Consider the following 22,492-nt stretch of genomic DNA (forward strand, 5'->3'; position numbering starts at 1 on the left):
CAAACATTCAGAAACAAAGTTAGATACATCAGTGTCCATATGCGGCCAATAGAAATCTTCAGTTAATGTATGTAAAGTAGATATGATACCTCTATGACCTTGATATGGAGGACAATGAATCTCATTCAAAACAAAATATCTGAATGGAACTGTAACACATAATCTCTTTTCATAAAACATGAATCCATCATTATAAGATAGTGAATCAATAGGAATCAAGTTATTTTGAACTAATTTATTCCAATCAGCATGAAAAGTAATGTCCTGATGATAAGTATCTTTCATAGCAATCAAAGAATCAAAAGATATAACAGAAATATTATGAATGGCAGGTCTTCTACTTAATGCATCGGCCACTACATTTTCTTTACTGGGTTGATATTGAATGATAGGATGAAAACTCTGAATAAAGGATGCCCATTTGATATGTTGTCAGATATTTGGGGTTGGCTAAGTAAATGTCTAATACTTTGTTGATCGGTATTAATCATAAATTCAGAGCCCATTAAATAATGTTTCCATTGTCTTAAGGCTTGTACCACAGCTAATAATTCTTTATCATATGTGGAATATTTCAGTTCAGAGGGTTTTAGCTTACAACTAGAATAGGCTATGGGATGATTGTCTTGCATAAGTACGGCTCCTATTCCAGATCCACTAGCATCAATCACTATTAAAAAGAATGGTCTATTAAAATCAGGCAACTGTAGGACAGGAGCATGGGTTAATGCATGTTTCAATAAGTCAAAGGATTTCTGTTGATTATCGGACCAATGATAAACAATACCTTTCTTCAGAAGTTTAGTCAGAGGTAAAGAAAGTAATGAAAAATTACGTACAAACTTCCTATAGAAACTAGCAAGACCTTGGAATGATCGTAACTCATGCGCATTTTTAGGTACAGGCCAGTTCAATATTGCTTCTATTTTCTTAGGGTCAACCTTAATACCATCAGATGATACAATATGACCTAAATATTCAATTTCTGTTTTAAAGAACTCACTCTTTTTCGGATTTGCATACAGTTGATTATCTTTTAATAACTGGAAAACCAATGACAAATGCTCATAATGTTCTTTTTCATTTTGACTAAACACCAAAATATCATCAAAGAAGACAATTACACAATAGTGATATTTTAAAAATATACGATTCATCATTCTACTAAATGTAGTAGGTGCATTAGTCAATCCGAAAGGCATCACTAAAAATTCATAATGATCGAATTGTGTCCTAAATGCAGTCTTGAATATGTCAGACTTATCTAGTCTCACCTGATGATAACCAGATTTAAGGTCTATTTTACTGAATATGGCAGAACCTTGCAGTTTATCCATAAGGTCATCGACTCTAGGAATTGGATACCTATTATTTACTGTGATCTTATTTAAAGCTCGATAGTCAATGCACATACGGTAGGTATTATTCTTTTTTTTACTAATAGAACATGTGCACCAAATGGAGAACTACTAGGTCTAATCAATCCTCTATTTAGTAATTCCTCAACTTGACTTTGAATTTCTTTTTGCTCTATCTGGTTATGCCTATATGGTGCTTTACAAGGTGGTTGTGTACCAGGAATCAAATCTATTTTATGGTCTTCTGGACGTGAAGGAGGTAAACCAGGTGGTAGATCTTCCGCAAAACAGTCTTTAAAGTGTGCAAGAAATTCTTTATGCCTAGGGTGCATATGATTTTCTTTAACTTGCAATTCATTCACCCAAATGAGATAAGATTTACTACTTTTGCATAATGCACGTTTAGCTTGAGTATGTGAAAGTAGTGGAAAAGCATTAGATGCATACATACCATACAATGTAATATGTTTTCCTTGAAATTTAATATTAATTGAATGTGTGGAATAATCTATATCAGGGTTATGCTGATGACGCCAAGGCATACCTAAAATAATGTCACTGGACTGTAGTGGTACAACTAGAAAATTTCTTATTTCAGTGTATTGACCAATTTGAATTTCTAAATCATGCACTTCCTGTGTACCATTATACCTAGTACCTAAGAATGCTGCTTTGATGCGATAATGCATAGGTATAGTCTGTAACTTCAATTCTTTTACTAGCTTTGCAGAAATAAAATCATGAGTACTACCATCATCATGCAAAATAATCTTTTCCTTTCCATGCACTAAACATTTCATTGTCAATAAAGAATGTGGAGTTGGCATACCTGGTAAAGTATCCGAAGGAGTAGTAGTGTCGTCCTCATCTTCTGTGAAATCAGGCATTTCTTCATGTTCGTCTTCTTCCATTGCTCCAAGGTAGTTGATATGGACAGCTGGTTTCTTCGAATGGAAATTTGCTGCTAGATGTCCAGGTTGGTGGCATTTATAACATACTACAGGTTTGGCTTTGATTACAAGAAGTCTAGGTACATTAGGATTTGGCTGTGGAATAGGCTTGAGGTTTTGGTTGGTATTGGATGGTAAAGCAGGTGGTTTTGCCCAATTCTTACGGAAAGATGATGAAGGAAAATGACCTTGATTAAATCTTCTAAAATTTGAGTTGAATTGCTTAGATCCATAGTTACCATTGGCTTGGAATTGCTGTGGATGTCTGTCTCTTCCTCGCAGCTTGTCTTCAGTGTCATGAGCTAATGAAATTGCGTCTGCAAGAGTTGCAGGCTTGAACATATTAACTTCAGCGTAGTAATGCCCAAGTAGTCCAGACATATACTTGCGCTTGTGTGTCGCTTCAAGTACGTCTTCAAGCATGCGTAACTGGAGTAATGCATTCCAAAAGCGTTCGGTGTACTGAGGAATAAGTTCACGATCTCGTTGCTAAAGTAGCTCCCATTGCTTTATGGCTTTTTCATGAAATTGTGGAGGAAGGAAATTCTGCATAAACTTCTTCTTGAAATTTTCCCAGGTAGTGGGACAATCTATACTCTTGTGAACCACGGTCCACCAAAGAGACGCTCTATCCACTAAATGATTAGTGACACACTTGATTTTATCTTTTTTTGCATATGTTTCCTCATGAAAGTAGTCATCAAATTGACTAATGAATGCAAGAATAGTTTTTCCCTCTCGAGTGCCATTGAAAGTACGGAATTTAAAATTTCTTTTACTTATCTTTGTTTCCTTGTGGATGGATTGAGCTTCGAGAGTTGCGTCGATGGTACGTCGAATAAGATCTTCAGATTGAGGTTCGTCTTTGTCGGTAGTCGATCTTTGTAAATTAGCCAATTGAACTTGCAATGCTTGCCTAGCTCGTTGTTCTTCATCCAACTGCATCATAATTAAGTCCATCTTTTGCTCCATCGTAGGTTCAGGTAGGTCGCCTTCAGCCATTAAATCATGCATATGTGGTTCCGTCATCTTGCAAAGCTCAAAAAACCTCTCACTCTCAAAATCAAGTTAGCGGGATGAGCATAGCTCAAGTTCGTGTGTACAAGGCTTATATATTTTTGTGTGTGACTTTCACAATCTTTGTCTTTGGCTATTGCGAGATTCGTAATCTTTGAAAAATCTGAGTTTTATCCTTCTTCGTATGCTGAAAATGCTTCAGCAAACCTGCATATGTGAAGAATACATTCCAATGAACAACTTTGCAGTTCGGAGTTTCTACGCAGGAACAGCCCTTCTATGAGTTTTGAATATAAGTCAATTTTGACTTCAGGTGACTTGTCTGACTTGCAGAGTTACAGACTTATGTGACTTGTAGAGTTCCAGGACTTGCAAAACTTAGTTGCTTTATCTGACTTGTAGGATTTAGACTTGGAAGACTTGCAGAACTTGGAAGCTTGTGTGCGACTTGCAGAATTGATAGGACTTATGTGATTGAGGCTTAAATGATTAAGCTTTAAGCTTAATAACAAAAAACGTCGAATCGTGGGGGAGGGGGGGGAGCTGTTTTTCTAACGCCGATTGCTGACGCAGCATGCCGTGGCCACAAATGTCCAGATTTTGTAGCTTTAAGCTATTAAGTAAGCTTTAAGCTTACTTAAGCTTTTGAATTAAGCTTAATCTTTTGGAGTTATGAAAGCTTATCTCTGTTTGTTGACGACTTGAAGAAGAGGATGTAGGAGTGGTCCTCCACTGCTGCAGGCCGGTCCTTCGTGACCTGATGATGGAAACAGAGGTTCTTGATCGCCAGGAATCCACCTGTATCGACCGTTCACGACGAGATTGACCATAGATCTTGATCGTTCCAGGAGCTTCGCCTTCGCACAAGATGGGTAGCGATTGAAAGCTCTTGATCTCAGCTTTGCTCTGATACCACTGATGTGCAGATCGGATGCTGTACGCTTGCGTAGTGAATGCCGGAAGGTCCCCAAGAACAATAGAACTCTACTTTTTGCACAAAACTCAAGGTAAAAAGCATGAACGATAAGAACAAGAGACCAATTGGGTGCAATCTCCCCCCATGCCTTGTGTGAGCACTCCACAAAGCATGTATTTTATGTATTAATCATCTTCAAGCTCAAATAAAAGCCCAAATTACAAAATAGCAAGCTTTTAGCTTTTGAGTTTGCTTTAGCACAAAATAGGAATAAAGCTAACGGGCGGTGCCCAAAGAGTCTGGCATTCCCAATACAATGTCCAAGTACAAATAACATAATCGTGCACCCATGCACATATAAAATAATAAATAAATATCCAACACCTCAATAAATAGGCACGACAAAATATAGGCGCCATGCCTAAGGTATGCGCCCATCAAAATATAAATGATAAATCGAATACTTGCTATCCTGCAATGCTTTCCTCTGCCACTGCTGCTATCTCTACACATCAACTGAAGCATTCACAATCGTTAGTAAAATAATACAATTAAACCGACAAAAGTGAATACCTAGCAGTCTTCAGCTACATAAATAAATCAACTGGTTAGAAATCAATCCTAACCTTAATTTATTACGAGTGCGCACTCTAAACTCATAAACGTTTATTAATTTAATATGCATTTTGCGGAATCACCCGCTATGGAATCACCCATGTACACACTAAATTAATGAAACTCCCGAAAAGGATAGGCGTCCCCATCAACTTCTCGCACAAAGAATCCACTTTGTGTATGAGCCTCGGTCATCAAAGTTTACGGAATCCACCGCAAAACCTCACGGAATCCATTGTGGCACAGAATCCACCGTGAAATATGCCTCCTGGCATCAATGGCAACCTCGTGGGCCTACCGCACGGCTTACAAGACAGTGGTAGGACAGATCCCCTTTAGATTGACATATGGTACAGAGGCAATCCTTCCCTTGGAATTCTTTGTACCAAGCCTTAGGACCGCCTTTCAAGAAAGATGGGATGGGAAGGGGGCATGGATGGAATGCTTGATTGAACTCGAATGCTTGCTTCTAGCCACCCATGTGCTCATATGCGAGAAGGCAAGATGCAAAAGCTAGTTTGACAAGCATGTCAAGCAATGTAGCTCCAAATAGGGTGACTTAGTATTGCTATACTCAATCAAGGGACATAAGCAAAAGTTGAAGCTCTTGGGGCTAGGACCTTTTAAGGTTCGAACCATCAGCCACCACTGAACTGGCAACGTCGAACTAGAAACCCTAGAGGGTGAGGGCATAGGCTTCTTTAATGGCAGGCACATAAATAAGTATTTCCCTCCCACACACCCATTGCATGAGTTCCCAATGCTAGCACCCCTCGTCCACGTACGACTAGTTACTATCATTGAGGTGGACAATGAGGATGAGGAAGTAGTACTACCAGCTTACCTATGCATGATGGTCATTACTAAACACACATGCACCATCAACACATTGATCGATGAGGGAGCTGATTTTAATATCTTGACTCATGACCATTGGACCCAAATTGGCAAACCACAGTTGCAGCCCCCCTATTGCTAATCTCACCCCTTATGGAGGCCAACCCTACACACTTTTGGAAAAGTGCAAGGTTGTAGTTTCTATTGAGTTTGAAAGCATGCCAATAATCTTCAATGTATTACCCAACACTAAGAATGTATGCATGGAATCGCTGTTAGGACGACGAACTTTCAAGAAGCAAGCCTCTTGCTATGTCGACTATGAGTCACAGCGTATCCACCTAGCTGTGGGTAACGTGTGCATAGTTATAGCTTTCAGCAAGGGCTGTGTGACTCTTTCCAAGTCCACAAAGCCACTAGTAGAGAAACCCACCGCCAAGTCTCAGGAGGGGGGTCGAGATTTGTCACAACCTACCTAGCCTCAAGGCTAGAAATCCACTAGAACCAACACTGAAGCCCATGAACCTTGGTTCAAATGGGTATCTAAATAGAGAGCGCAACCAAGGGAATAGAAACCCATGGCCTTGCAAGGCTAAGGAACCACACCAAAAACCTAGGAGATAGAGATGAAACTATAAACATCGGCATACGGTCAAGCCACAATGGGTCCTCAAGGCCTTGTTGCAACCGCAAGGCTACTATGCGGGTAACACCTAGATTTGGCTGCCTAAAGCCCAAACATCCAAAGGCACTATTCAAATTCCATCTTTAAGATTTCCCACACAAAATGTCCCATTAGGACCACTCAAACCACAAGCGACTCAAGCTGCTAAAGCCATGTAACCTCTAAAGCCTAGCTCAGTGGGGCATAAGCCAATATATTGGCCTAGACTGCAACCTGTTACTAGCAAACTGACCACATCTAGTCCTGGTGATGCCCCCCCTCAACTCTCAAATGCACCAAGTAGTATGTCAACCACAGCCATCGAACATAAGGTCAAACTACAAGCTCATGAGCAAACCAAGCGACAACCATTAGCTACTACTGACCTCTCTAATGCTGTCAAGCCTCAACCACATGCACCAGGCTTAGACCCTCTTATGAGTGGCACTCAATTCTAACCTTGGCCATGGATTTAGTTGAAAATATTGGGGATGACTTGGTTGCTTGCCTCCGATGCTTAGACGCTACTTTCATGACATTAGCTAAAATCTATGATCGACTAGATCTAGGACTCTTGGAAGAACCTATAGCGACGAAAGGGTAAACACTCCCTTGCTCTTGGAGGAGTCGAAATTTGTATTTGTTAAAGCTACCAAAGTAGCTGCTGAGTTAATTGCAATAATCAAGGTATCCAAAGAACAAGCCAAACGACGTCTCATCACGTCGTATAGCAAGAGCACGATCGTGGCCACAAACCAAGAAATTGAGAAGTTGCAACTGCTTGCCGACAACAATTCTTGCTTCTTGCAGAAATGGTACGCTGTATGATTGCAATGGGAGCTAGAGGGATGCTAAATAATGACCAATGTTGAACATCAATGTTCAATCAAAGCATCTGAATATGACCAAACTCCAACTTCATATAGGGTGTTGACTATTCTCCGTAATTGACCCATGGAAGACCACATTAAAGAACACCCTTATCTAGATCGCATCCTCACCGAGAAGGAGTTGCATGTTGCTAGCAGAGTGGCCTTTGGTGACTTCTTACTTGATGTACTTACTTACATTACACATGTGGGCATCCGCCCTTTCGATATGGATAGCTATGCTCGGTTAGAATACAATCTGAGTTTCTATGCCTGGCTCATGCAAAAGTAAAACACTAAGATTGTGTGGTAAAGGCCCTTCATCCTCTAACCCTTTCACCCTAGGAAGGATTCTTTTCATTGCGAAGGGGAAAGGGGTAAGGTGAATCAAACCAAACACATAAAGAAAACAATAAAGGAAAAGCACACATTGCAAGGGCAAAATGCAACAACTTGTGATTAAGGAAAATGTCAATAAAAGTTAAAAGCAATAGACTACTGGGAGGAAAAATCTACTTCTGCACGCAAGCATTTCAGTTCAACAAGCATGTAGTCATTTCCTGTTGCTTATTCTAAAAATCACTAATGGTGAATATGGATTCATGACATGCACCCATCATGCAATGCTAAGAAAAGACTAGCAAATTGCCTTTTTTAGAAGAAGAACAAGCAAAATATGGACTTTCGGTGGAAATGCGAGCCTTCAACTAGTTCAAATTCCAGCATATCTTCAACCTAGAAGATGTGGCCAGGTAGATCATCGAGAAATGCAATCTGCAACGTGGAAGAAGTGTAGACTACTTCCACTATGTAGAGTTCTTGAGGACTTTCTATCACTAAATTGATTGTTTATTATGCATTCTCTATTTAAAGAATTCATGTCAATAAATTAATGACTCACTTTTCTTTAAGTGTTGATGATGATCTAGCATGGCCATGAGACCATTTAGAGATTGGTATTCCTAGTGCATCACTTAATGGGGTGATTAGAGCACCGTGATGGGGATATCTGGTATAGACACTACAAGTTATGAAGGGGGAAAGAAGTGTCTGCCAAATGTAAGAGTGTACACAAGAACCAAGGAGTTACACATAAATGAAGATGGATTGAGTTCTAAGAAGAGGAAGTACATTAGCATTGTGTATATGTATTTATGTGTTCATCTAGGGACGCATGGGAATGTTTACTTGTGTGTAATGAGCATTGCATTAATTTGGGGTCATCCTCTCCCCTGCAAGTCAAGGTTTAAGGTATTTTCTTTCATTAAGAAAGACGAGAGAGGAATTCTCTCACTAAGAAAGATGAGAGATGTGATCCTCTAGAAGTGAGGAGAGAAGCGATTTTCTCTTTCTAAGATCTAAAATGACACAAGCTTTTATGTGGAATTCAATCTTAAGTGAGGCCCAAGGCAATCTAATGAACTCTCCTCATTTATGACTCAAGGTGGTTGCATGGACCACAAGTTAAGAGTACTGTTTAAAAAGTTTTTTTTTTGGAAAATCCATTTTAAAAATATCTCACAATAAAAAAAGATCTCTAAAAATGGGCTACTAGAGTTATTGGGAACAACGAGATCTACAACTTTCGTGTTGGACGTTTTTTCATCCAAACAACACACAAAGAGATATCTCGAAATTAGTGTTGCAGAGTGGAACAACCACATCTTGCATGAAGATCAACTTAACTCTCTCTCCAAGAAGAGAAGCACTTGAAAGCCTATAAAGAGGAGGCTCTCCTTGGTTTGAGAGAGAGGTGAAGGAAGCATCACTTTGCATGTATCCAAGAGGAGAAGAGAAGGTGCAAGTGATGTGGAAGCCCTGTTGAAATCAAGTGCTGCGGAAGCTCTGCTGAAATCAAGTTCCAAGAGGAGAAGAGAAGGTGCAAGTGTTGTGGAAGCTTTGCTGAAATCAAGTTCCAACAGGAGAAAAGAAGGTGCAAGTGCTACAGAAGCTCTGCAGAAATCAAGCGCCAAGAGGAGAGCCCTACACATATTGTGTAGGAGAGAAGGAGACTCAAGAAGGATCAAAAGGTGCCAACTTCCAAGTTGTGCAAGTGTTAGCTAGTTGTATATCGTGCAAGGGACCGTGATCTTGTTTCCAAGATCTACAAGTAAAAACTGGCTTATGTATAATGGAGGAGCTTGCTCCTTGTCAATAATATAACTTCACAAGAGGGGGGGAATCGCCCATCTTCCAGTCCCTAGTGTGTTGCCAATTTCTCTACCTGTCTCTCCACATCTTTCTTTTCTCTCATCTATTCTCCTTTTGTGCCAACATAATATTCACCATATATATTTTAAGTATATAAGAAAGTCGAGCATGTATCTTGGATTCTATAACAGTGGTATTTGAGCAGTCTCTTTACTTTTCTCAAAGTAAAGGCGATCCTTGCAAGAAGAAGGTAAAGATGGCAATTGATGAAGCACCTACAAGTGAGCAATTACATGCTATAGAGTATCGTAGCATGTTGGAGATTCCCAAAGCACATCAATTGATTGATAGCTTAAGGGCAAGGGAAGAAGCTACTTATGAAGGACCAAATCCTCCAAAAAATAGTGATACTAGAGAAAACACCATTGCACCAATTGATGGTGAAGATGCAAAGCATCCAATTGCTAAGAAGCTTCCTAGAAGGAAGAAGGATTCTTGGGTCAAGAAGAGTAAAAAGACCTCACCTGGAGTGAGACGGATAAGGAGGGAGTCATCTCTCTCAGCAACTAGCTACTTCCCTGATTACTCAAGTTCCTCCTCCTCCTCCTCATCTTCTAGTTTCTACTCTCTTGGTTCTAAGTCTCGTGCAATTTGCAAATGGGTAAAGAGGGACCATAAGAGGAACAAGCTTAAGAAGGCTAAGAATTTCAAGTCTGGGGATAAGGACATAAAGTTTGACTCTTACTCTGATAAGAGAGATCCTGCTAAGGTGTTAGCCTTTGTTAGGCAATTTGAAGTTGCTTTTTCTGATGGTAAATTCTCAGAAAAGTCCAAGCTAAGGCATGTAGGCATGCACTTGAAAGACACCGCTAGAAATTGGTGGTTGAATCTCATTTTGGAGGGAAGGAAACCTACAACTTGGGAAAATTTCAAGAAGAAGTTTTATGCTCAGTTCTTGCCTCCTGATTTTGAGAATGATGTCAAGAAGGAGTGGGATTGGCTAGGCCAGAAAGAGCATGAAAAGGTCACTAGTTATGTGGACAAGTTTTGGTCTACTCTTCTCAAGGTTATTCCTTTCATGGAGATCAGTGATGAAGAGAAGAAAAGGAAGTTTGAAGCTAGGGCCTACTCCCTCATTTACATAGAATTTACATAGAACCATGAAGGTGTATCCACATGAAACCTTATCTCGCATGATGGCGTCTGCCATCATAGCTAAAAGTTTGCATACACCTGGTACATCTCGAAAGTTGGAGATGAGTTCTTATAGAGCTAGACAAGAGCAGCTCTATGATCAACCAAGAGACATGACTAATTGAAGAAGACCTACCTTTACCCATGACCAATATTCAAAGCTAGAGGGTAACAAGAAGAAGCGCAAGTATCTCTCACCCAGTGAGATAGAAAAGTACAAAGAGGAAGGAAGGTGTTTTCTTTGTGGTGAGTTAGGGCATATGAAGCTTGATTGTCCTCACAAAAGGAAGGAACTAAATGTGGTTAAAGATCCTCCTCCGCCATCCTCAAATTTTGTTCCGGATGTGCAAGCTAACAGTCATTCAAATGAGAAGAAAAGACAACTCTTAAAGGGTTGGGGGACACTCAACAATCAATGAATTTTGATACTCTTTGATCTAGGGTCCACATATAATTTTGTATCAATAGATATTGTTGAAAGGCTACAAATTCCATCAGATTGATTGGGAACACCAATTGGATCAGGTTCTGAATTTGAAGGACTTACAACCAATTCTACTCCTATTCAAGGGAAGTTGAATCTTAGAATTGGGGATTACTGCGACCAAGAATCTTTTCTACTTGCACCCATAGGTAGCTGTGATGTTATCTTAGGCATGCCTTGGCATTACAAGATTAGACCTCTTCCCGATTTTGTTAAGAAGACCCTTGCATTTCAATTCAAGGGTCGGAACATAGTATGCATTGTTGATGCTGGAGATTGGCCTGTGCCAATGGTTAGTCATGTTAGCACTTCTAAAGAAATGAAGAAAGCTATTTCTCCGTACATGATTTTTGTGAGAGAGTCAAAAGAAACTAATGATTCAAGGGCACTTGGTGCCTCGAATGAACACACAATAACAATTAATTCTTCTAAGTCTCAAACTTTAAAAGAACCCCTCTCTTTAATTGGTCAAGCTAGACATGATTTTGTTAAACAATATGAAGATTGTTTTAGTGATTCACTTCCAAGAGAGTTACCTCCTAAGCGCCCAGAAGATCACACAATTGATCTTATCCCAAGCAGTTCACCACCTAACCAACCGCCTTATCGAGTAAGTGCAAGTCAACAAGAGGATATCCTAACACAAGTAAACGAATTGTCGAAAAAAGGGTTAGTTCAACCTAGCTCTTCTCCATACTGCTCTCCAGTCTTACTTGTTCAAAAGAAAGATGATTCTTTCCGTATGTGCATAGACTACAGATCTTTGAACAAGATCACAATCAAGAATTGTTTTCCTATCCCAAGGATAGATGATATCTTGGATAAGCTGCAAGGGGCTAGTATCTTTAGTTGCATTGATCTCAAGAGCGGCTATCACCAGATATGGATAGCACATGAAGATGTTTATAAGAAAGCTTTTTGTACGACATTTGGACTATACGAGTTCTTAGTCATGCCATTTGGTTTGACTAATGCACATGCCACATTCAATCGAATGATGGAGAGAATTTTCAGACCTCACTCAAAGTTCACAGGTGTCTTCTTTGATGACATTCTAATATTTTCACGGTTTGAAGAAGAGCATAGAAAACATATATCTATTGTTTTTCAAGAGCTTCGCAAGTATAGACTACAGGTCAATGCTAAGAAGAGTGAATTTTTCATTTCGGAAATTCATTACTTAGGCCATATTGTTTCTCACAATTTAGTGAGAATGGATCCTAAGAAGATTCAAGACCTACACCTACTTCTGTACATGAAGTTAGAAGTTTCTTGGTCCTATGTTCATACTATAGGAGGTTCATACGAGGTTTTGCATATGTTGCATCTCCTCTACATGACCTTACTAAGAAGCAAATGCCTTTTTGCTAGGGATCAAGGCAACTACAAGCCTTTGAAAGAATTAAGTTTCTTGTGACTCAAGAACCAGTTCTCATAGTTCTGGATCTTCAAAAACCTTTTGAAGTTCACTGCGATGCTTCTAGGGATTGCATTGGAGCTATGCTTAACCAAGAGCATCATGTAGTAGCATTTGAGAGCTGACGCCTCAAGGACCATGAGCTACATGCTCCAGTATATGAGAAAGAGCTTATGGTGGTGGTACATGCTCTTCAAGTATGGAAACACTATTTACTTGGTGTAGATTTTGTTATTAAAATAGATTACCAAAGTCTAAGATACTTCCTCACTCAGAAGAAGTTCTCAGAGAAATAGATGCATTGGGAAAATTTCTTATCTATGTTTCATTTTCAAATCCTTCACACATCTAGAACTAAGAATGTGGTAGTAGATGCTCTATCGCGGCGACCTCGAGTGAATGCAATCACAACTGTTTACCATAACGAGTTCATGCATTTACCCAAAATGTACACAACTGATTTTGACTTCTCAACCATATGGGATCAGGTCAATATATTACACCTTACTCGATTCGAGATGGTTATTTGTATCATCATCAAGCAATTTGTGTAGCATTACCATTGCGACACAAGGTAATGGATGAAGCATATGCAGCTCCATATGATGGACATAGGGGTATTCTACCCACTACTCAAGCATTGGAAAGATATTTCTTTTGGCCCACTCTTAGAGCTGACATTGAAAGATATGTCTGCAAGTGTAAGATATGCCAAAAAGTAAAGTATGACAGGCATAAACCACATGGTCTACTGAAGCCATTATCTATTCCCAATGAGCCTTGGGAAAGTATAGCCATGGACTTTATCATGGAGCTTCCTCCCACACAAGTAGGCAATGATGCAATCCAAACTATCATTGATAGATTCAGTAAGCAAGCTCACTTTATACCTATGCGAAAGACAATCAAAGCCAATCATATGGCTAATCTATTCATTGCTCATATTCTCAAGCATCATGGCATGCCTAAGTCCATTATAAGTGATCGAGATCCCCGCATGACCAGCCTCTTTTGGCAAGCTCTCTTCGAGAACCTCGGGACAAAGTTAAAGTTTTCATCTCTTATAATCCTCAAACGGATGGGTAGAGTGAGTGTGCTAATTCTATTATTTTGGACCTTTTGAAATCCTATGTCTCTGATAATCAAAGAGAATGGGAAAAGTATTTGCCTTTAGTAGAGTTTGCATATGATAATATGGTGCACTCTAGTACTGGTAAGGCACCCTTTGAGATCATCTATGGTAAGCCTCATTTATCGCCCATTCTTCTTACGAAGGATAAGATCTTTGCAGCAAATGAGTTTGTTAGAGACATTGATACAACTTTCACTCAAGTAAAAGCTGCTATCCAAAGGACACAAGAGAAGCATAAACGTGAAGTAGATAAGCATCGTCGTAAGTTAGGGTCATCCTCTCCCCTACAAGTCAAGGTTTAAGGTCTTTTCTTTCATTAAGAAAGACGAGAGAGGGAATTCTCTCACTAAGAAAGACGAGAGACGTGATCCTCTGGAAGTGAGGAGAGAAGTGATTTTCTCTTTCTAAGGTCTAAGATGACACAAGATTTTGTGTGGAATTCAATCTTAAGGTTGAGGCCCAAGGCAATCTAATGAACTCTCCTCATCTATGACTCAAGGTGGTTGCATGGACCACAAGTTAAGTGTACTGTTTAAAAATTTTTTCTTTGGAAAATCCATTTTAAAAATATCTCGCAATAGAAAAAAAATCTCTAAAAACAGGCCGCAAGGGGTTATTGGAAACAACAAGATCTACAACTTTCGTATTGGATGTTTTTTCATCCAAACAACGCACAAAGAGATATCTCGAAATTAGTGCTGCAGAGTGAAACAACCAAATCTTGCATGAAGATCAACTCAACTCTCTCTCCAAGAAGAGAAGCTTTTGAAAGCCTATAACAGAGGAGGTTCTCCTTAGGTGTGTGAGAGAGGTGAAGGAAGTATCACTTTGCATGTATCCAAGAGGAGAAGAGAAGGTGCAAGTATTGCGGAAGCCCTGCTGAAATCAAGTGCTGCGGAAGCTCTACTGAAATCAAGTTCCAAGAGGAGAAGAGAAGGTGCAAGTGCTGTGGAAGCTCTACTGAAATCAAGTTCCAACAAGAGAAAAGAAGGTGCAAGTGCTGCAGAAGCTCTGCTAAAATCAAGAAGCCCTACACATATTGTGTAGGAGAGAAGGAGACTTAAGAAGGATCAAAAGGTGCCAACTTCCAAGTTGTGCAAGTGTTAGCCAATTGTATACCGTGCAAGGGACCGTGATCTTGTTTCCAAGATCTACAAGTAAGAATTGGCTTATGTGTAACGGAGGAGCTTGCTCCTTATCGATAATATAACTCCACAAGGGGGGGATTGGCCCATCTTCCAGTCCCTAGTGTGTTGCCAATTTCTCCACCTCTCTCTCCACATCTTTATTTTCTCTCATCTATTCTCCCTCTATGCCAACATAATATTCGCCATATATATTTTAAGTATATAAGAAAGTCAAGCATGTATCTTGGATTCTATAACACTTTCCACAGAAATTGTGGGATCATAACTGTGCATGAGGGAGAGGAGACTCACCAAGTGCAGATTGAATTGACCTTGGAGTTGGTAGAAAAGGCATTGGACCTGGGAAACAAAGTAGAAAGGAATCCAAAAAGAGACGTGTATGCCTTACTAGGGATGGATAAGGTAAAATTCCACACCAATGACGGCATCAGCTTGAGAGATATTCCTGATCTCGAAATCCAACTCCAAGCCAAGATGGTGGACGCGCTATTCTCTAGCCAAAGATACAACTCCATAATGAGTCGCATCAATGTCCCCCTGCTAGAGAGTGTCACAGAAAGGTTGTTGGATGAGGTCAACCTCAACGGGTTCGTGAGGAAGACTATTGAGACCTCAACAAAAGCCTTGGCAATGAGAGGGCAATGTGTTGGAGGAGAATCTCCCACCACCAAGGCTAAAAGGAAAGCTTTGACCTCAAAGGTTGCAACCATCGGATTTGGTGGGGTCCTCACCCAATGATTAGGGAAGCTTTGGGAGAGGAGTAGGAAGAAGGAGGAGAAGGGGTGGACAAAACACCAAGTAGGTTGCCACCCCACCAGGAATGGGAGGCACAGTCCAACGAAAGGACGCTAAGTGAAGGAGAAGACAACGAGGAACAAGAAGAACAAACTAGCCGGGGAGAGGCTAGGAAGACAAAGAAGAAAATTGCCCAAGAACAATAGGAAGAGGAGAGGAGGAAATAAGAAAAGGCAAACTTGTAGAAAGGGCCCTCAGGGAGTCCAAACAGGCCAAGGAGGAGAGAAAGAAAAAGTAGAAAGAGGAGGTGGGGGAGTTGAGTAAAAAAGAGGAGGAAGACATGGCCCTCGCCATGTGCAGGTCCATTGAGCAGCAGTCTAGGTACGATGAACTAGAACCCGCAAGCTCCATTAGAAACAAAGGGCCAATCTCAAGTGCCTATGTCCTTGAGTTCGTGCTACTACAGTGCAAGAGGGCAAGGGCAAGGCTCCGATCACCCCCATCCCTACCCTCTTGATGCCCGCTACCACCACTTCCATCTCCACTCTCAGTTCTATGACCTAGGTGGACGCCAGCAACCAAATGGCTTGGGTTCGATACTTTGTAAATAAGGAAATGGGCCAAGGAGAAGGAACCCCAATAGTAGGGACCAGAAGATCGGCTGTAGTAGCAGACGCTAAGTCGAGGCGAGACCCTAAGAAGCAAAAGGTGTCAGGATCTACAATCTCCATCCCCCTAACAGAGAGACTATCCAAAGAATACAATGAGTACGTCATGGAGCTCCTCTCTCAACAAGAAAGAGCCAAGGAGGAGAAGAGAACTGTGGTAGCAGAGCTGGAAGCAGAAAAGGAGGCTATGGCCACATTCCAATTGGAGAGAACACACCAAATGGCCATGGCCCAAAGGGAAGTAAATGAGCTGAAAGAGCAACTACAAGCTAAGGAGGAGGAAGAAGATGAATGGTAAGTGCACCTGAACAAAGAAACCAAGGCCACACAATGCCTACAATAGCACAATGAAGAGATTGTGACACTCTACAAAGATCTACAAGCTCAAATGGAGAAAATCACTAAAGCCATGGAAGAGTTGGAGGAGCTGAGGGAGGAAAAAGCTCATAGGTATGAAAGAGAGGTGGAGAGACTAACCCAAGAGGCTACCTCGGCACAGGAAGAGCAGCAAAAGCTAAGGGCAGAAATGGAAAATCAAGAATGAAGGCTGACAGTACTAGCCCAGAGGTAGGGGGAAAGCCTCGAAGATATGAACAAGAGGGCAAAAGAATGGGCCACTCAAAATGAAAAAAGGGTCAAAGCCTTGGCATGTTGCCTCACTCAAGCCAAAAAAGAAAATATATCAAGCCAAAAAAGAAAATATACTCACCGAAAGCAAAGTGGAGGCCGCCCAAGTGAGCTTCCACATCCAACAATGTACCTTCCTAGAAACCCTATTGGACGTCACCCAGGCAAAGGAGAAAGAGTCCGTGGAAATGACAAAAAAAAAACTAGGAATGGCTTGTAGGGCACTGAAGGCTGGACTCCAGATGTTGCCACAACCTAGTGGAGTTGGCCCAAGTGAACAATGCCATTATCTCCTATTGGTGGTAGGCCTAACCTCACAAGAAGTGGTTGCACTCAGGTTCCTTGAAGAGGAGCAGCAAGAGCCAAGCCGGCAAGGGGAGGTGGACATGAACTTTGAAATGGGACCACATGAAGATGAGCTTGTCCCACCGCCTCCTTCCTTGAGGCCTGAAGGGCAACAACACACAGACACCTCCGCAAAAAGAAAGGCAACGCTAAGAGAAAGAAGGAAGAAAATGGTGGAGGAGACAAGGAGAAAATGGAATGCCAAGGGAGTGAGGGTACCCCACGCACCTATCCCACCATGTGCGGACGACACCCCAGCAAGCTTCCATGATGACCTCATAATCTGGGAGAGGCCAGGAGCCCCTTCGACCTCAACTTCCAATTCCCCACCACCCTGCGTAGAGTGTTACCTACCAAGGTGGTGGAGGAGGTGATTAACATTAGAAGCAGGCTCAGACAAAGATGGCTAGAAGAGAGAAAGATACCCCACATTATGGGCCACAGAAGACACCAATTTTTGGAAAAATAAAGTTTTTGAAATACCACGGTTTGTGCCCAACTACGAATGCCAACCTACATGGAGAAGAAGGATATGCGACACCAAGATGGATACTTGGATGGCCTTTTGCAACACTCAACCCTTCGAGTGGAACGACCCAACCTTTATGCCCCACCCTTGAAGGGTGGGAGTGGATTTTGACTCCATTGTCCACAGTTGCTACTACTTCCTTGTAATCTATAATCCTCATTGTACTACATAGGAAGATGCCCTCATCTTCACATAAGAAAACTTGTATGATACCCTAATCCAATTCACTAATGTATTCTCTTCATGCCCTAACCATGCTATTATTACCACTTGTAATTACCTTAGATTGCTTAGGAAACTTCTTAGGAAAGACCCCACCCTGCAAGAACGCGGCCTCCCAGTGCTCCATTTTGATCCTAACGCTATAGATAGTTACGTGATGGCTCGACTTATGATGCTAGCCACTCTATTGCCTTCATTTTGCTTAGCTCTACTAGGGGACATAAATGATAGCCACTTCACTTGCTGCAATCATCCATTCCTCTCCACCACCACCTTTCAAGTCCACCTCAACCTCAAGGGGTATCTCCAAAGTTGTTGATTCCTTAGTAGATCTATTAATCCCCCTTCTCCACCTCACTCCGATGACAAAGATTAAACTTTTGTCATGATTATGTGACTTTATTATTATTATTATCATTTAAAAAAGAGAGAAAGAAAAAAAGGGAGCAAAGGAAAAGAAAATGGAAAAGCCAACATAGTTGCCACTACAAGTTGCACATCCACCACAGCCACTACACCTAGGGGTCCTCAAGTTAGGCGTGTCCGGTGGCCTTGGTTGGCAGCTGGCTCCATTCCTAACATCCTAGCCTCATTTTGATCCCCCACTTCCTGCTTAGGGAACATCAAGGGCAGGACACACCCAGGGAGGTAACACTTGCGTGTGGTTGGCCTATGGTTAGACCTATCACCCTAGGCTCCATCCCATTAGCATGCTCACAATGCTCTGTTCCTAATCCCCTAGCCTCATTTTGATCCCCCACTTCCTGCTTAGGGCACATCAAGAGTAGGACACACCCAGGGAGGTAACACTCGCCTATGGTTAGACCTATCACCCTAAGCTCCATTCCACTAGCATGCTCACAATGCACCACATGACAATGGTACACATCCACACTTAATGCACCTTTATTTTCTTTTCGGGTACAACCGAAGGCCCCATCACCAGCTTCAAAGACCCCATCATCCATGTAATGCCCTTCTCATCCTACGCCATGTGCCATCAGATAAAGCACAACCAACCAAGGGGCGAACACAACAACTACGATTAGAAAGTGAATGAAGAAGTTCATTTGGAATAGCACAGGTAAACTCAACCACATAGAGTTAAATGATTGATTCATCTAACACCATCTTAAATTTCAAAGAAGGATTTGTCCACATTCCATCCTCCAAAAGTGTGGATCCATCTAACACCATTTTGAATTTCAAAGATGGATCTGCCCCTCAACATCCCTCTACCAACACCAGGGATCATGCCCAATGCCAGGGCCCTTCAGTTCTATAAATCCCTACAATAGGTCCATAAATCCATCCAACACCAAGAATCATATCCAATACCAGGGCCCCTACCTAGTCCAAGGGCCTTTTAGTTCCATAAATCCCTCTAACAGGTCCATAAATCCCTCCAACACCAGGGCCCCTACCCAGTTCAAGGGCCTTTCAGTTCCACAACTCTCTCCAACTGGTCTAGAAATCTCTCCAACACACCTCCACCACATTATGTCCACAAACTAAAGAAACCCTTGGCATCCTAGCACCACTGTCCCCCTCACCACCAGCAATGGGACTGGCACTTGTCTAGGAGGGGGGTAATGTTAACCCTCAGATAAACAAGGTAGAAAATTGGGAAAATCTAAAGCAAAAGATAAGGCTAAGGCAAAAGTGAAACGGGTGATGAAGGCGCATCAAGAGAAAATTTGAAAACATAAGAAGTGCAAAAAAGTCCTGAATCAAGGAGAGAGGTGCATAAGAAAAAGCACAAGTCAATGATTTTGTAAAAGAACGGAAGGCGCACCATAATTTTTTTTAAGAGTGTCGGGGCTCTCACCCGTACAAATTGTAAAGGTAGATGGACGGTAGGAAGGAAGCTAAGAAGATAGGAGGACAATGGAAAAACGGCCATGTAAAAAGGGAATGACCACCAAAATGGGATTTAGGGCTTTGTATATAAAGTTCAAAAGATGAATGAGAGCTCATTCTTTGGTGTTGGTAAAGTGGACTCTTCTTCTTCTCTCCTTCTCTTCTCTTGCTTGCTTATGTGTGCTTGAGGGAGGAAGTGTGAGGGAGTGAGCTTGTGAGAGTGATGGATCTTGGAGGTGAAGCTCTCCATCATCTCCTCTCTTCTTCTTCTTCTTCTTCTCTTCTCTTCTATTCTCTTGTCTTGCGTGTGGCTATGGAGGATGGAGCTTGGAGGATGCTTGAGCTTGCATCAAGAATCGTGGAGCTATCAAAGTGCTTGAGAGAGGAAGCAACTCAATCGGGCATTAAGATAAACTCACTATACTTGTAGAGAGGGATAGCGTATCAGCTATGTGAGAGGTAGCCATTAGTGCTCACTTGAAATGTTTGACCAATAAGTGGTCCGTGGGTCTTGGCGGTTGAGCTTGTGCTCGCCTCTACAAGCACAAGGAGACCCCAAGAGGCTGCGAGAGAGAGGTAGACAGAGGGAGGTAGAAGTATACCCCTCCAAGAGATTGCAAGAAGGAGCTTGAGAGAGAGAGAGAGAGAGAGAGAGAGAGAGAGAGAGAGAGAGAGAGAGAGAGAGAGAGAGAGAGAGAGAGAGAGAGAGAGAGAGAGAGAGAGAGAGAGAGAGAGAGAGAGAGAGAGAGAGAGAGAGAGAGAGAGAGAGAGAGAGAGAGAGAGATGAGTTACCCCGAGAGGCTGCGAGGAAGAGAGTTAGCTCAATTCCCCCTATCTCGGTCTTTGACTCAGCCATCTTCTCTTACGCTCTCCCATCTCAAATCCATTCCTCCTTCTTTATATCTCGAATCCACTTGCGTATAATGGCTCCAAGCAAAAGATCTCTCCAAACCCTGAAACTCCCACCACAACCAACGAGACCGCGAACTAAGGGACTGCAACTACGGGAAATGTATCCTTTATGAATCAAGTGCACCCCGTTGTATTAGGAAAAAGAAATAGGGAGAAAAAAATGTTTACATTAATTATCACAACTTAATTGAGCATGTTTCAAGATAATGAGCGTACTAGGAAAATTTTGTACATCGCATTCATCTTAGGTGATCAATTAAAATTACACTTAGAAGCTGTTAAATTACACATAAATTGCATTAAAATTTCATGCTAATATATATATATATGAAAAGTTTCAAGAATACACATTAAAATACAATTAAGCCAGATAGATTTTATGCATCCACATCCATTTGCTTGGTTGAAATAATAGGAAATCCTATTACATCTCATAATACATAGATTGAACTTGTGATAGAATACGTAGGGTTCCTAAGAAGTTGAAAGAATTCAAACCCTAAAGTGTTAGAAGTTGAAAGGATTATTCTCAAGGTCCATCTTGCTTGAAGCTGAAAGGAATTCAAAGTCCTTAAGTAACTATATGAATTATGTGACAAACCCTAGTCCAAATGAATACGTAGGGTTTCATTGTAGAGAAGCCAATGTCCCAAATTGCAATCAACATTGCAAGGATACTCCTTCATTAAAAATAATGACAAAATTAAAATAGGTTATCTATGGAAATATCAGACGATAAGGGGGATAAAGCTGAGACTAGATGCTATCACATCACATAAAAATTTCCTTCGGCAGAGAGAACAAAGAATTGTCTAGTACATATTGTGCACTTCTACTTGTGTTTGTACTTAGGAACACCTGTTTGGAAAAGGAGTCATCTAACAAAGGAATTAATAAGAAAAAATTCTTTTGAAACACTTGGAAAATGTGTGTTGAGCACCCCCAGCTAGCCGCCAACCCTATCTAAGGGGTTTTTTTTAAATAACCACGTTGAGAATGTGGACGGAACTAATTGTGAGAGGTCTCTCCATAGAAACACGTGTTTTTAGGAGGATGCTCGAGTGCCAGGGGGCTCTGGCTATAAATCCCTTGCCTCCGAGTCCTACTCAGATGGTGTACGTGACTTGGAAAGAAATCTTGAGGCCTTGTTACTAGTGCAAGGGTGAAAACTTGGAGAAAAATAAGACACATCCTTATGGATTGCGGGAATTGTCCCATGGATGGGATTTGTATCTGAGTTGAAATTTTAATATAAAGTTTACTTTCAAGGAATTTGTCTAATATGTTTTTGTGTTAGTGCATAAAATTACATAAAGCAACATGTGACTAACGGGTTAATTAAGGAAGCTTCTTGTATGTGCTATCACTAATGTGCCCTTAGGTAAGTAGAAAACTAAAGCTATCAAGGGAAGCAGGTAGAAAGAACCCTCGATGGGTCTACCCTACGACAGGGTGGTCCCAAAGAACTGGGAGGCTTCTCAACATTCAAATGACGATAACGTATTAACCTTAGATCATGTAGGGTAGAATCCTGGCTCATATCATGTTAGGGGACCGGAATGGGACTTTACCCTACGGGTAGAGAGGCCGAGCGGCAATACATCCCTTTCGTTTCCCATTCTCCTTGAACCAAGTGCAATATGAGTTTGCCTCGGTTTAGATGCTCTGCGCAAAGTAGATCATTTGAAGATTGACACCAGAAGGCTGTAGAATGACTTGACCGTTAGAAACCTAGAAAGATTCAGGTTGATCCTAATAGGGTTGGCTGATACGTTTTGTTGTAGAGTAGACTCGACACTTGCTATCCGACAAACCTTGTGACATTTTGTGGGAGTGCCAGGC

The sequence above is a fragment of the Lygodium microphyllum genome, chromosome 1 (assembly GCF_053477565.2).
Source record: "Lygodium microphyllum isolate KBCC chromosome 1, Lygodium_microphyllum_v1.1.10, whole genome shotgun sequence".
Taxonomy (NCBI): Eukaryota; Viridiplantae; Streptophyta; class Polypodiopsida; order Schizaeales; family Lygodiaceae; genus Lygodium; species Lygodium microphyllum.